General features: G+C 39.7%; 1 protein-coding gene across 1 annotated transcript in view; it reads right to left on the reverse strand.

Annotated features, from left to right (window-relative positions):
- Positions 1-12484, reverse strand: part of STAC (SH3 and cysteine rich domain) — a 472981-nt gene that overhangs the window by 83472 nt on the left and 377025 nt on the right. The window lies entirely within an intron of this gene.

The following is a 12484-nucleotide window of genomic DNA, read 5'->3' on the forward strand; positions in this document are numbered from 1 at the left end:
TAAAGCTAAAATTAACCCTAAAAGCTCCCTACATGCTCCCTAATTAACCCCTTCACTGCTGGGCATAATACACGTGTGGTGCGCAGTGGCATTTACCAGTCTTCTAATTAGCAAAAAGCAAAGCCAAAGCCACATATCTCTGCTATTTATGAACAAAGGGGATCCAAGAGAAGCATTTACAACCATTCATTTCATAATTGCATAAGTTGTTTGTAAATAATTTCAGTGAGAAACCTAAAGTTTGTGAAAAAATTTGTGAGAAAGTGAACAATTTTTTTTATTTGATCGCATTTGGCGGTGAAATGGAGGCATGAAATATACCAAAATGGGCCTAGATCAATACTTTGGGATGTCTTCTAAAAAAAAATATATACATGTCAATGGATATTCAGGGATTCCTGAAAGATATCAGTGTCCCAACGTAACTAGCGCTAATTTTGTAAAAAAAAGTGGTTTGGAAATAGCAAAATGCTACTTGTATTTATGGCCCTATAACTTGCAAAAAAAGCAAAGAACATATTAACATTGGGTATTTCTAAGCTCAGGACAAAATTTAGAAACTATTTAGCATGGGTGTTTTTTGGTGGTTGTAGATGTGTAACAGATTTTGGGGGTCAAAGTTAGAAAAGGTGTGTTTTTTTCCATTTTTTCCTCATATTTTATACATTTTTTTATAGTAACTTATAAGATATGATGAAAATAATGGTATCTTTAGAAATTCTATTTAATGGCGAGAAAAACGGTATATAATATGTGTGGGTAGAGTAAATGAGTAAGTGGAAAATTACAGCTAAACACAAACGCCGCAAAAATGTAAAAATAGCCTTGGTCCCAAACGGACAGAAAATGGAAAAGTGCTGTGGTCATTAAGGGGTTAACAATGACTGGGTTCATGCTTACAAAAAAGGGTAATAGTCATGTTAATACTCATATTTCTTAGTGACAAAACGTTTACATGTTATATAGAAAAAACGTTTTTTCTCTGAGGGTGATAAATCGTTTTTGGGGCCTAGTTTCCACATGGCTAGTCAGATACTCCCAGGAGTATTTTCTTAAGGCCCTCTGACATCGAGTGCATGGTGGGAGGGGCCTATTTTCGAGCTCTAGATGCGCAGTTCTTATTCAGAATGAGACATCCAGCTTCCCTAAAGGAGTCCTCTGGCATCTGAGGACCACTATAGAGGGCTTATTCCTTTCCTAAATCGTATTTGAGAGCAGGTAGGAGCCACAGCTGTGGCAAGGTGTTTAACTGTTTATTAACATTTTTTTTAACATTTTTCAAATCCGGTTTGGGGCCTAAAGGGTTAATCATCCATTTGCAAGTGGGTGCAATGCTGCTTTAGTCCCTTATACACACTGTAAAAAATTTGAAGAGTTTACTACTTTTTAACACTGTTTTGCAGTTTATGTGTTAGTTTTTTTCTCTTAAAGGCACAGTACTGTTTTTATTTAATTGCTGTTTCACATTAATTAAAGTATTTTACAAGCTTGCTGGTCTCATTACTAGTCTGTTAAACATGTCTGACATAGAGTAAACTCCTTGTTCAATATGTTTAGAAGCCATTGTACCAAATGTACTGAAATTTCTATAACTTATAAAGACCATATTATGGCATTTAAAGATTTATCACCAGAGGTTTCTCAGACTGACAAAAGGGAGGTTATGCCATCTAGCTCTCCCCACGTGTCAGAACCTATAACTCCCGTTCAAGTGACGCCAAGTACATCTAGCGCGTCCAATGCGTTTACCCTGCAAGACATGGCGGCAGTTATGAATCATACCCTCACAGAGGTATTGTCCAAACTGCCAGGGTTACAAGGAAAGCGAGACAGCTCTGGGGCTAGAACAAATACAGAGCTTTTTGATGCTTTAGTAGCTATGTCTGATATACCCTCACAATGCTCTGAAGCCGTGGCAAGGGATTTGCTATCTGAGGGTGAGATTTCAGATTCAGGGAAGACGTTGCTTCAGTCCGATTCTGAAATGACAGCCTTTAAATTTAAGCTTGAACACCTCCGCTTATTGCTCAGGGAGGTTTTAGCGACTCTGGATGATTGTGACCCCATTGTAGTTCCAGAGAAATTGTGTAAAATGGACAAATACTTTGCAGTGCCTGTTTACACTGATGTTTTTCCAGTCCCTAAGAGGTTTTTGGAAATTATTACTAAGGAATGGGATAGACCAGGTGTACCTTTCTCTCCCCCTCCTGCTTTTAAAAGGATGTTTCCCATAGATGCCGCCATACGGGACTCGTGGCAGACGGTCCCTAAGGTGGAGGGAGCATTCTCTACCCTAGCTAAGCGTACAACTATCCCCGTCGAGGACAGTTGTGCTTTCTTAGATCCTATGGATAAAAAATTGGAGGGTCTCCTTAAGAAAATTTTTATCCATCAAGGTTTTATTCTCCAGCCTCTTGCATGCATTGCCCCAGTTACTGCTGCAGCGGCTTTTTGGTTCGAGTCTCTTGAGGAGGCTCTACAGGTGGAGACCCCATTAGATGATATTTTAGACAGGATTAAAGCTCTCAAGTTAGCTAATTCCTTTATATCTGACGCCGTTTTTCATCTAACCAAACTAACGGCTAAGAATTCAGGTTTTGCCATTCTGGCGCGCAGGGTGCTATGGCTTAAGTCCTGGTCAGCAGATGTTACTTCAAAGTCTAAGCTTCTTAACATCCCCTTCAAGGGACAGACCCTATTCGGGCCTGGTCTGAAGGAGATCATTTCTGATATTACTGGAGGAAAAGGTCATGCCCTTCCTCAGGATAGGTCCAATAAATTAAGGACCAAACAGAATAATTTTCATTCATTTTGAAACTTCAAGAGTGGCGCAGCTTCAACTTCCTCTAATGCAAGACAAGAGGGAAATTTCGCCCAGTCCAAAACAGTCTGGAGACCGAACCAGGCTTGGAACAAGGGGAAGCAGGCCAAAAAACCTGCTGCCGCCTCTAAGACAGCATGAAGGAGTAGCCCCCGATCCGGGACCGGATCTAGTAGGGGGCAGACTTTCTCTCTTCGCCCAGGCTTGGGCAAGAGACGTCCAGGATCCCTGGGCATTAGAGATTGTTTCCCAGGGATATCTTCTGGACTTCAAAGCTTCATCTCTAAAGGGGAAATTTCATCTCTCACAATTATCTGTAAACCAGATAAAGAGAGAGGCATTCTTACATTGTGTTCAAGACCTACTGGTTATGGGAGTGATCCACCCAGTTCCAAGGGAGGAACAGGGGCAGGGCTTCTATTCAAATCTGTTTATAGTTCCCAAACAAGAGGGAACTTTCAGACCAATCTTGGATCTCAAGATCCTAAACAAATTTCTCAGAGTCCCATCCTTCAAGATGGAGACTATCCGAACCATCCTCCCTATGATCCAGGAGGGTCAATTTATGACTACTGTGGACTTAAAGGATACTTATCTCCACATTCCGATTCACAGAGATCATTATCAGTTCCTCAGGTTCGCCTTCCTAGACAGGCATTACCAGTTTGTGGCTCTTCCCTTCGGGCTAGCCACGGCACCAAGAATCTTTACGAAGGTTCTAGGGTCCCTACTGGTGGTTCTAAGGCCACGAGGCATAGCGGTGGCTCCTTACCTAGACGACATTCCCATACAGACATTGTTCTGGCCTTTCTGAGGTCTCACGGGTGGAAGGTGAACGAAGAAAAGAGTTCTCTCTCCCCTCTCACAAGAGTTTCCTTCCTAGGAACACTGATAGATTCAGTAGAAATGAAAATTTTTCTGACAGAGGTCAGGTTATCAAACTTCTAACTTTCTGCCTTGCTCTTCATTCCACTTCTCAGCCGTCAGTGGCTCAGTGTATGGAAGTAATAGGCCTTATGGTAGCGGCAATGGACATAGTTCCGTTTGCCCGCCTACATCTCAGACCACTGCAACTTTGCATGCTCAATCAGTGGAATGGGGACTACACAGATTTGTCCCCTCTGCTAAATCTGGATCAAGAGACCAGGGATTCTCTTCTCTGGTGGTTATTTCGGGTCCATCTGTCCAGGGGAATGAGTTTCCACAGGCCAGAGTGGACTATAGTGACGACAGATGCCAGCCTTCTGGGCTGGGGCGCAGTCTGGAACTCCCTGAAGGCTCAGGGTTCATGGACTCGGGAGGAAGTCCTCCTTCCGATAAACATTCTGAAACTGAGAGCAATATTCAATGCTCTTTAGGCTTGGCCTCAAATAGCTGCGGTCAGGTTCATCGGATTTCAGTCGGACAATATCACGACTGTAGCCTATATCAACCATCAGGGGGGAACAAGAAGCCCCCTGGCAATGTTGGAGGTTTCAAAGATAATTCTATGGGCAGAGGTTCACTCTTGCTATCTCTCAGCTATCCATATCCCAGGAGTAGAGAACTGGGAGGCGGATTTTCTAAGTCGGCAGAGTTTTCATCCGGGGGAGTGGGAGCTCCATCCGGAGGTATTTGCCCAGCTGATCCAACTATGGGGCAAACCAGAATTGGATGTGATGGCGTCTCATCAGAATGCCAAGCTTCCTTGTTACGGGTCCAGGTCAAGGGATTCCCAGGCAGCGCTGATAGATGCTCTAGCAGTGCCCTGGTCCTTCAGCCTGGCTTATGTGTTCCCACCATTTCCTCTCCTCCCTCGTCTGATTGCCAAGATCAAGCAGGAGAGAGCTTCAGTGATTTTGATAGCACCTGCGTGGCCATGCAGGACTTAGTATGCAGATCTGGTGGACATGTCATCCTTTCCACCATGGACTCTGCCGCTTAGAGAGGACCTTCTACTCCAAGGTCCATTCAAACATCCAAATCTAATTTCTCTGCAGCTGACTGCTTGGAGATTGAACGCTTGATTTTATCAAAACATGGTTTCTCCGAGTCGGTCATTGATACCTTGATTCAGAATTGAAAGCCTGTCACCAGGAAAATCTATCATAAGATATGGTGTAAATATCTTCATTGGTGTGAATCCAAGGGTTACTCATGGAGTAAGGTCAGGATTCCTAGGATATTATCCTTTCTCCAAGAAGGATTGGAGAAGGGATTGTCAGCTAGTTCCTTAAAGGGACAGATTTCTGCTCTGCCTATTCTTCTGCACAAGCGTCTGGCAGATGTTCCAGACGTTCAGGTGTTTTGTCAGGCTTTAGTTAGAATCAAGCCTGTGTTTAAACCTGTTGCTCCGCCATGGAGTTTAAATGTAGTTCTTAAAGTTCTTCAAGGGGTTCCGTTTGAACCTCTGCATTCCATAGATATCAAGCTTTTATCTTGGAAAGTTCTGTTTTTGGTAGCTATCTCTTCGGCTCGAAGAGTTTCAGAGTTATCTGCCTTACAGTGTGATTCCCCTTATCTGATCTTCCATGCAGATAAGGTAGTTTTGCATACCAAACCTGGGTTTCTTCCTAAGGTGGTATCTAATAAGAATATCAATCAGGAGATTGTTGTTCCATCACTGTGTCCTAATCCTTCTTCAAAGAAGGAACGTCTATTACACAATCTTGACGTGGTTCGTGCTTTAAAGTTTTATTTACAAGCTACTAAGGATTTTCGTCAAACATCTGCATTGTTTGTTGTCTACTCTGGACAGAGGAGAGGCCAAAAGGCTTCGGCATCTTCTCTTTCTTTTTGGCTGAGAAGCATAATCCGTTTAGCTTATGAGACTGCTGACCAGCAGCCTCCTGAAAGAATTACAGCTCATTCCACTAGAGCGGTAGCTTCCACATGGGCTTTTAAAAATGAGGCCTCTGTTGAACAGATTTGTAAGGCGGCGACTTGGTCTTCGCTTCATACTTTTTCTAAATTCTACAAATTTGATACTTTTGCTTCCTCAGAGGCTATTTTTGGGAGAAAGGTCTTGCAGGCAGTGGTGCCTTCCGTTTAAGTTCCTGCCTTGTCCCTCCCTTCATCCGTGTCCTAAAGCTTTGGTATTGGTATCCCACAAGTAATGGATGAACCCGTGGACTGGATACACCTTACAAGAGAAAACAAAATTTATGCTTACCTGATAAATTTCTTTCTCTTGTGGTGTATCCAGTCCACGGCCCACCCTGTCACTTTAAGGCAGGTGTTTTTTATTTTTAAACTACAGTCACCACTGCACCCTATAGTTTCTCCTTTTTTCTTGCTTGTCTTTGGTCGAATGACTGGGGGTGGCAGTTAGGGGAGGAGCTATATAGACAGCTCTGCTATGGGTGTCCTCTTGCAGCTTCCTGTTGGGAAGGAGAATATCCCACAAGTAATGGATGAACCCGTGGACTGGATACACCACAAGAGAAATAAATTTATCAGGTAAGCATAAATTTTGTTTTTACCTGTAAAAAAAAATACAAACAACCCCCCAACAGTAAAACCCACCCACCACCCACACAACCAACCCCCCCAAATAAAGCCTAACTAATTGCCCTGAAAAGGGCATTTGGATGGGCATTTCCCTTAAAAGCTCTATTGCCCCAAACAGAGGACAAACTCGTAATACCAGCGCTATGGAAGTCCCATGGAAAAAAGGCTTTATGAAATTTACGTAAGTAGGTTTGTGGTAAGGCCAAAAAAGTGTGTGGTACACCTATACCTGCAAGACTCGTAATACCAGCGGGCGTAAAAAAGCAGCGTTAGGACCTGTTAACGCTGCTTTTTCACCTTACCGCAAAACTCGTAATCTAGGCGTTTATTTCTCTTTCTTTCTCTCCTTTTTTCTTTCTCTCTTTTCTTTCTTTCTTCCTCTCTTCTTTTCTCTCTGTTTCCTTCTTTCTTTCCCCGTCCTTTCCATGGCTTTATGTGGAGTTTTATAATTCATAAATTCCAATTCATTCAAAGCCCCTCGATAAGAAATTTTTCAAATGCATATGATATGAATAATCTAACATTAGCTGCCTCAATATACATTACCAGTATTCTCTCATTTATATTGTACAAATTTAGCTTTAGATTTTTTCCAGGGCTGTTTTTTCTTTCCATTCCAGCCCTGTTCATGACTGAAATGAAAGCTGTTTAATTCACAGTGATTGCTATTTTCAAATGTTAGTTTAAACAATGTTGCTAAATTTGAAGAACACTTCAAGTATGTTAAAGCTAAAATGTTGAATTGCATGCACTTTATTTACATATGGTTTTGTAATCTGTCAGTTCTCCTTTAAAAACATGTCACAGTGTACATGCTCTTCAAAGTATTTTTTTTAGAATTACAATCCAATGTCTATTGCACATCTTCAAAGCAGTGAATGTAGGAAGGAGAATTGCTGGAGAATAATGCATATTTACATTATAACTTTACTGTTGAAATGTCTTTACTGAAATAGCATACAGTATTTATATGCAGCATTATGTCCACATTTTTCAAAATCAGCTAATCCTTACTATATATATTTTACTATAACATGAGCTTTATCTGAAATAGTGTCATTCCCTATTATTTTGAATATGATTTTATAGCTAGATACCTTTATATCAGGAGTATCAAGCTCATTGTATCTGGGGCCCAATGGCCTAGATTGCTTCTCCGATGGGGGCCACTTGAACAGAGTCAGCGCTCTGGAACTGGGTATACTAGGTACTGGCAGTGATGTTTACCCAAGTAATAGTGTATGGAGGGAATTATAGCCCACAGTAGTAATACACAGTTGTGTATATTTATCTTGTGAGTGCCAAGTGAAGTAATCATCCTGAAACTATATAACTGTAAAAGTGACATTTATCCAACCAGTACATGGTGTGAGTCTACAATGGCCAATGCCTGCTTTTACTAGTGAGTGCCTGTATAGAACATCAACTTGGTACACCTCTTAGAACCCTGATAAATGTGATGGGGTTCAAATCAATAATTTCCTATTCAACAAGGGAGGGTCAGATTAAACTATCTTTAGGGCCACATATGGCCCCAGAGCCTGTACTTTGAGACCACTGCTTTAGATGGTAACTAAGTTTTGCAATATAACTCTTGTCAGAAAACTGTTCTTGTAACATTACATAGTACAATTTTACAACATTCAGGTGATTTACAGCTTTTACTGTATCTTGCAGCTGAATAACAGTTGTGAGGGGATACATAGATTGCCTCATTTGACAGCAAATATTTATATGTGGATAGAATATTGGTCTGTACAGTAAAATGTGATTTGAATATATGAAAGAAGAGTGTGTTCAACCTGAAGTGCCATTTAGAAATCTACAATCTCTTTATCTTTATGAAAGTATAACAATATTTTTAGGACAGCTCATTATAATATTGGACCTCACTGAGGTGGGAAATATATCTCTCACCTAATTGCCCAGTGAAATGAATTGGCTCAACATGATCTCACACTTTGCTTTAATTTAGAATATGTGTTGTAAAGGGGACAAGGGAGTGCATATTTAACTTTCATGATTCAGACAAAAAAAAAAAGGTTTGAATATATGTACAACATTGTTGCAAACACTGCTGCCATATAGTGTTAGACACGTGCACACTCCTGAGTTTACTACATTATGCTTTTAAAAAAAGCAAGATAAGTTTTAACAAAGGATCCCGAAAGAAATCATTCAATTTAATAATAGTAGTATTTTTTTAAAATTGTATGCTCGATCTGAATTATGAAAGTTTAATTTTAATTTCTGTTTAGTATTTTATTTGTTTCAAATTTAGATAAAATGCACCAATTATGTGCTGTATTTCTTTTCTTTTCTTTAAAAAACAACCTATATCAAAATCTGACCTAAACCTACTTGTGAAAAGTATGGTAATCAAAAAACAAACAAACAAATGAGTACTTTCTTAATAACTGCTATTTTTTCTGGAGATTATACCTGGCTGTAGCCATTTCATTAACAACTACTTCCTAACAAGTGGTACATTATGTAGAGATGTGCTTGTCCTTGCTGCCTAATTAAATGGAACCTGAATGGGATAAGTCATTTTCAGTAATCAGTTATATTCCATGTTTGACCAAGGACATAGACTTACTAATACATAATTCTAATGTTCATGAGCATTAATCGCAGCTACAACAGCAGCCATTTTGTCTGGGAAGGATTTCCACAATATTTTGGCGTGTATCTATCAGTATTTGTGCTCATTAAACCAAAAGAATATTTTTGAAGTCACTCGAGTTCCTAAAATCATATTTTCATAGACCTCATTTTGTGCACTGCGGCACAGTTATTATGGAACAGGAAAAGGCCCTCAGCAAGCTTTTACCAAAGAATTGGAAGCGCCCAGTTATCTAAAATGTCTTTTTATCCTGTAGCAATAAGATGAGCCTTCACTGGAACTAAGAGGCCTAGCCCAAAATAAAAGTAAATGAAAAAACCCAGTCTGTTATCTCTCCTCTATCAAACTTTACAGTAGACACAACATTTTCCAGTAGGTAGCGTTCTTCTGGCATCTGCCACACCAAGATTCTTCCATCAGACTGCTGGATAGTATGAGTCATAACTCCAGAGAACACTACTCCAGACAGTGGCGGCTGGTGAATTATGAAGATGGAGGTGCACTTAGCCCCTCCCATGACCACACCCCTTGAAATAAAGCCCCGCCCCTCAGATTGCTCGTATATATATATATATATATATATACACACACATACACACACTAGTTCCACTTTTATTTAAAAAAATAAAAATAAAGGGAACTTGTCATACATATTTCCAGTGATTTGCTTATCTACACTGCAGACTCTAATATGGTCAAGTCTTGTGCAAAAAAGCAAATAAACAGTTTATGGGAGAGTCTTATGCAGACATGACACAATATACCAGGCTAAAAATAATTAAAAGGGAAAACATCATTTAAAAAACTAAGTACTGATTAAACTAAAAAAGGGTAAACATTCTCTTACATAGGATAAAAGTAATTTTTTTTTTAATTAACTGTAAAAAAATAAATCATATTTTTTTTACTGACAATAAAAATGAAGTAATCCTTTTCCCTTACCTCTAAGCCTAATACAAACATTTTGCAAACTCTAATGAATTAGCATCTTATAAGAGTTTTATTAAAATGAGGGCACCTGATGTATACATGCGTCTTGATCAGTAGAGGGAATAATGCTGGCACTTAATAAAGTCCTGTATGGTCATGTGGGGCTATTCCACAATATCTTATTTTCATTTTAAGCCTCATAATTATGTATGCTAACTAGCAATTACTCGTCCTCTTATATCACCAAGCAAAGCACTCAATATTTCAAGAATAGAGAGGGGGACCTGGGGGAGTGTTTCTGTATGACTCTGGGGCCGGCTGTTTCATGAATTTACAAAGGGAATGGGATGCATTGAAAGAGAGCAAGGGCAAGGAAGCTCATACATTTTTCATTTTCCCGGCGTGCGGCAGCTGCAGCATTGAAGTCAGAGTGTCAGACAGGCCAGCAATGTATATCCTCCACCAGTACACGCCTCTGCTTTGGAATAAGTTTGTGTGTGGTGTCGTGGGTGTCTAAGTTATAGAGTTAGCAAGATGTTGAAACGTATTTGTCTTGGGCTGCAGACTCATTTTATTACTTTAAGTAATAATAAAATGAGAGTGTCTGCAGCCCAAGACAAATACGTTTCAACATCTTGCTAACTCTGTAACTTAGACACCCACGACACCACACACAAACTTATTCCAAAGCAGAGGCGTTTACTGGGGGAGGATATACATTGCTGTCTGACACTCTGACTTCAATGCCTCCCTGGCCAGTCCGGTGCAGTGCTAGCCCACAGCAGGGCTAAAAGTAGAAGATACAACCATACACTTACAATTTAGATGCTCATTTCTCCCAGGAGTCCCGGCCAAACCAGACTCCAGATGAGATCCAACTGCGCTGCCTGCGCACTGAAATTTTTGGCGCGACTGAGCCAGCAAAAAAAAAAAAGAAAACTTGGAAAAAAAGTGCTCCCTCTGCTGGCCGCCCATACAAATAGCCCAATTAGCACACTAAATAGTGTGCGATTAAGAGCGGTATAGGCTCAGTTATGGGCTGCACTGCAAGCATAGAGGAAAAATATGCAAATTTGTATGGCAGGCTATACTTCTCTACCGCACGTGCGGTAGATAAGTATAATAGAGCATAGATGTATATAAAAGGTTTGTTTTTTTTAAATAAAGCTTGACAGTCTAGACTAAATTTTTTGGCTGAATAAATATAATTTTTCCAATAGAAGAAATTATATTTATTCATCCAAATAAATTATTTTCTTTCTTTTTCCCCCCTTTTATTTGGGTGTTCACGTGCGGGAGTGCTCAAATGGAGGAGCCTCCCCTGACTCCAGAGTCCAGTAGCAGCATGCTTTACACCAATCATGTTGAGGTGAGGCATGTGTACATTTGCTTGGCCATGGAAACCCATTTCATGAAGCTCCCAACTCATAGTTCCTATGCTGATGTTACTCCAAGTAGCAGTTTGGAACTCTGTAGTGAGTGATGCAATAGATGATAGGCAATTTTTACACGTTATGTGCTTTGCTTTAGCACTTGACAGCACCTGCTGGGTCTACCAAGATCCTTCCACTTCATAATAATAGCATTTAAATTTGAAAGGGGCAGATCTAGTAGGGCACAAATTTTTATGAACTGACTTGTGGCAAAGGTGGCATCCCATTACAGTGTCACATTTAAAGTCACAGAGATCTTCAGTATGACCTATTGTATTGCTAATGTTTCAGGGCTATGTGCTGTATTTTATACACTTGTTAAAAATGGGTGCAGCTGAAACACCTGAACTCAATAATTAGTAGGGGTATTTTTATTCTGTCAGCTCTGGGCATGAGCAAATCTGACTCCCTGGTATCTAGTCTATTCACTAGCCTAGAAGTTTTATGACACCAAGCTAAAATAAAACTTCCTACACAGGCCTCCTCCCCCTTGTAGGGCTGTGACAAGGAGCACAAATGTAGTATAAAAAATAAATAGATGAATGATTCATATTGCAATGATTTCTATTAAATTTATACAACTGCTTAGTGCTTTTTTATTACCATAATAAAATAGACTGTTTAACATCCCTTTAAGAATTACTTTCTGATTACCTCAAGATTACCACTTGAGTAAGATATTAAACACATTTGCAATGTTAAACATTTAAGTATTTTGCAAGATTACACTACACTAATAAAACAATCAGTATTTTAAAGCACAATACAACTTTCTGTCTCTCTTCCCTAGAATTTATTTCTTAGGATCTGGTAAGCTTCCCTGTGTATTGTGCAGACACTCAGTGTACATTATCTATTTATTTAAGCTGTTACACACTTAAATATGTTTAACCTTAATATTGACTATTAGTAATTGGTGAAAGGTCCGATAATTGCACCTAACTGTTGTGCTCATGTTATCTTACTTTGAGGACTTGTTTGGACTTGGTTATGCCACTGTACCTAAGAAGATGAACTGGAATATTTACTTTGAAGATGTTATAGTATGTCAATAAGGTAGGTAAAATTATAACCAACAACCTCCATTAGTTGAGCTGTATGTTTGCCGAAAGTGCCAATGAAAATCCTAAATTTTCATTTTTATTTTGGAAGGTGATCTGCTGTGAAAAGTACTATGTCTATGAT

The sequence above is a fragment of the Bombina bombina genome, chromosome 5 (assembly GCF_027579735.1).
Source record: "Bombina bombina isolate aBomBom1 chromosome 5, aBomBom1.pri, whole genome shotgun sequence".
Lineage (NCBI taxonomy): Eukaryota > Metazoa > Chordata > Amphibia > Anura > Bombinatoridae > Bombina > Bombina bombina.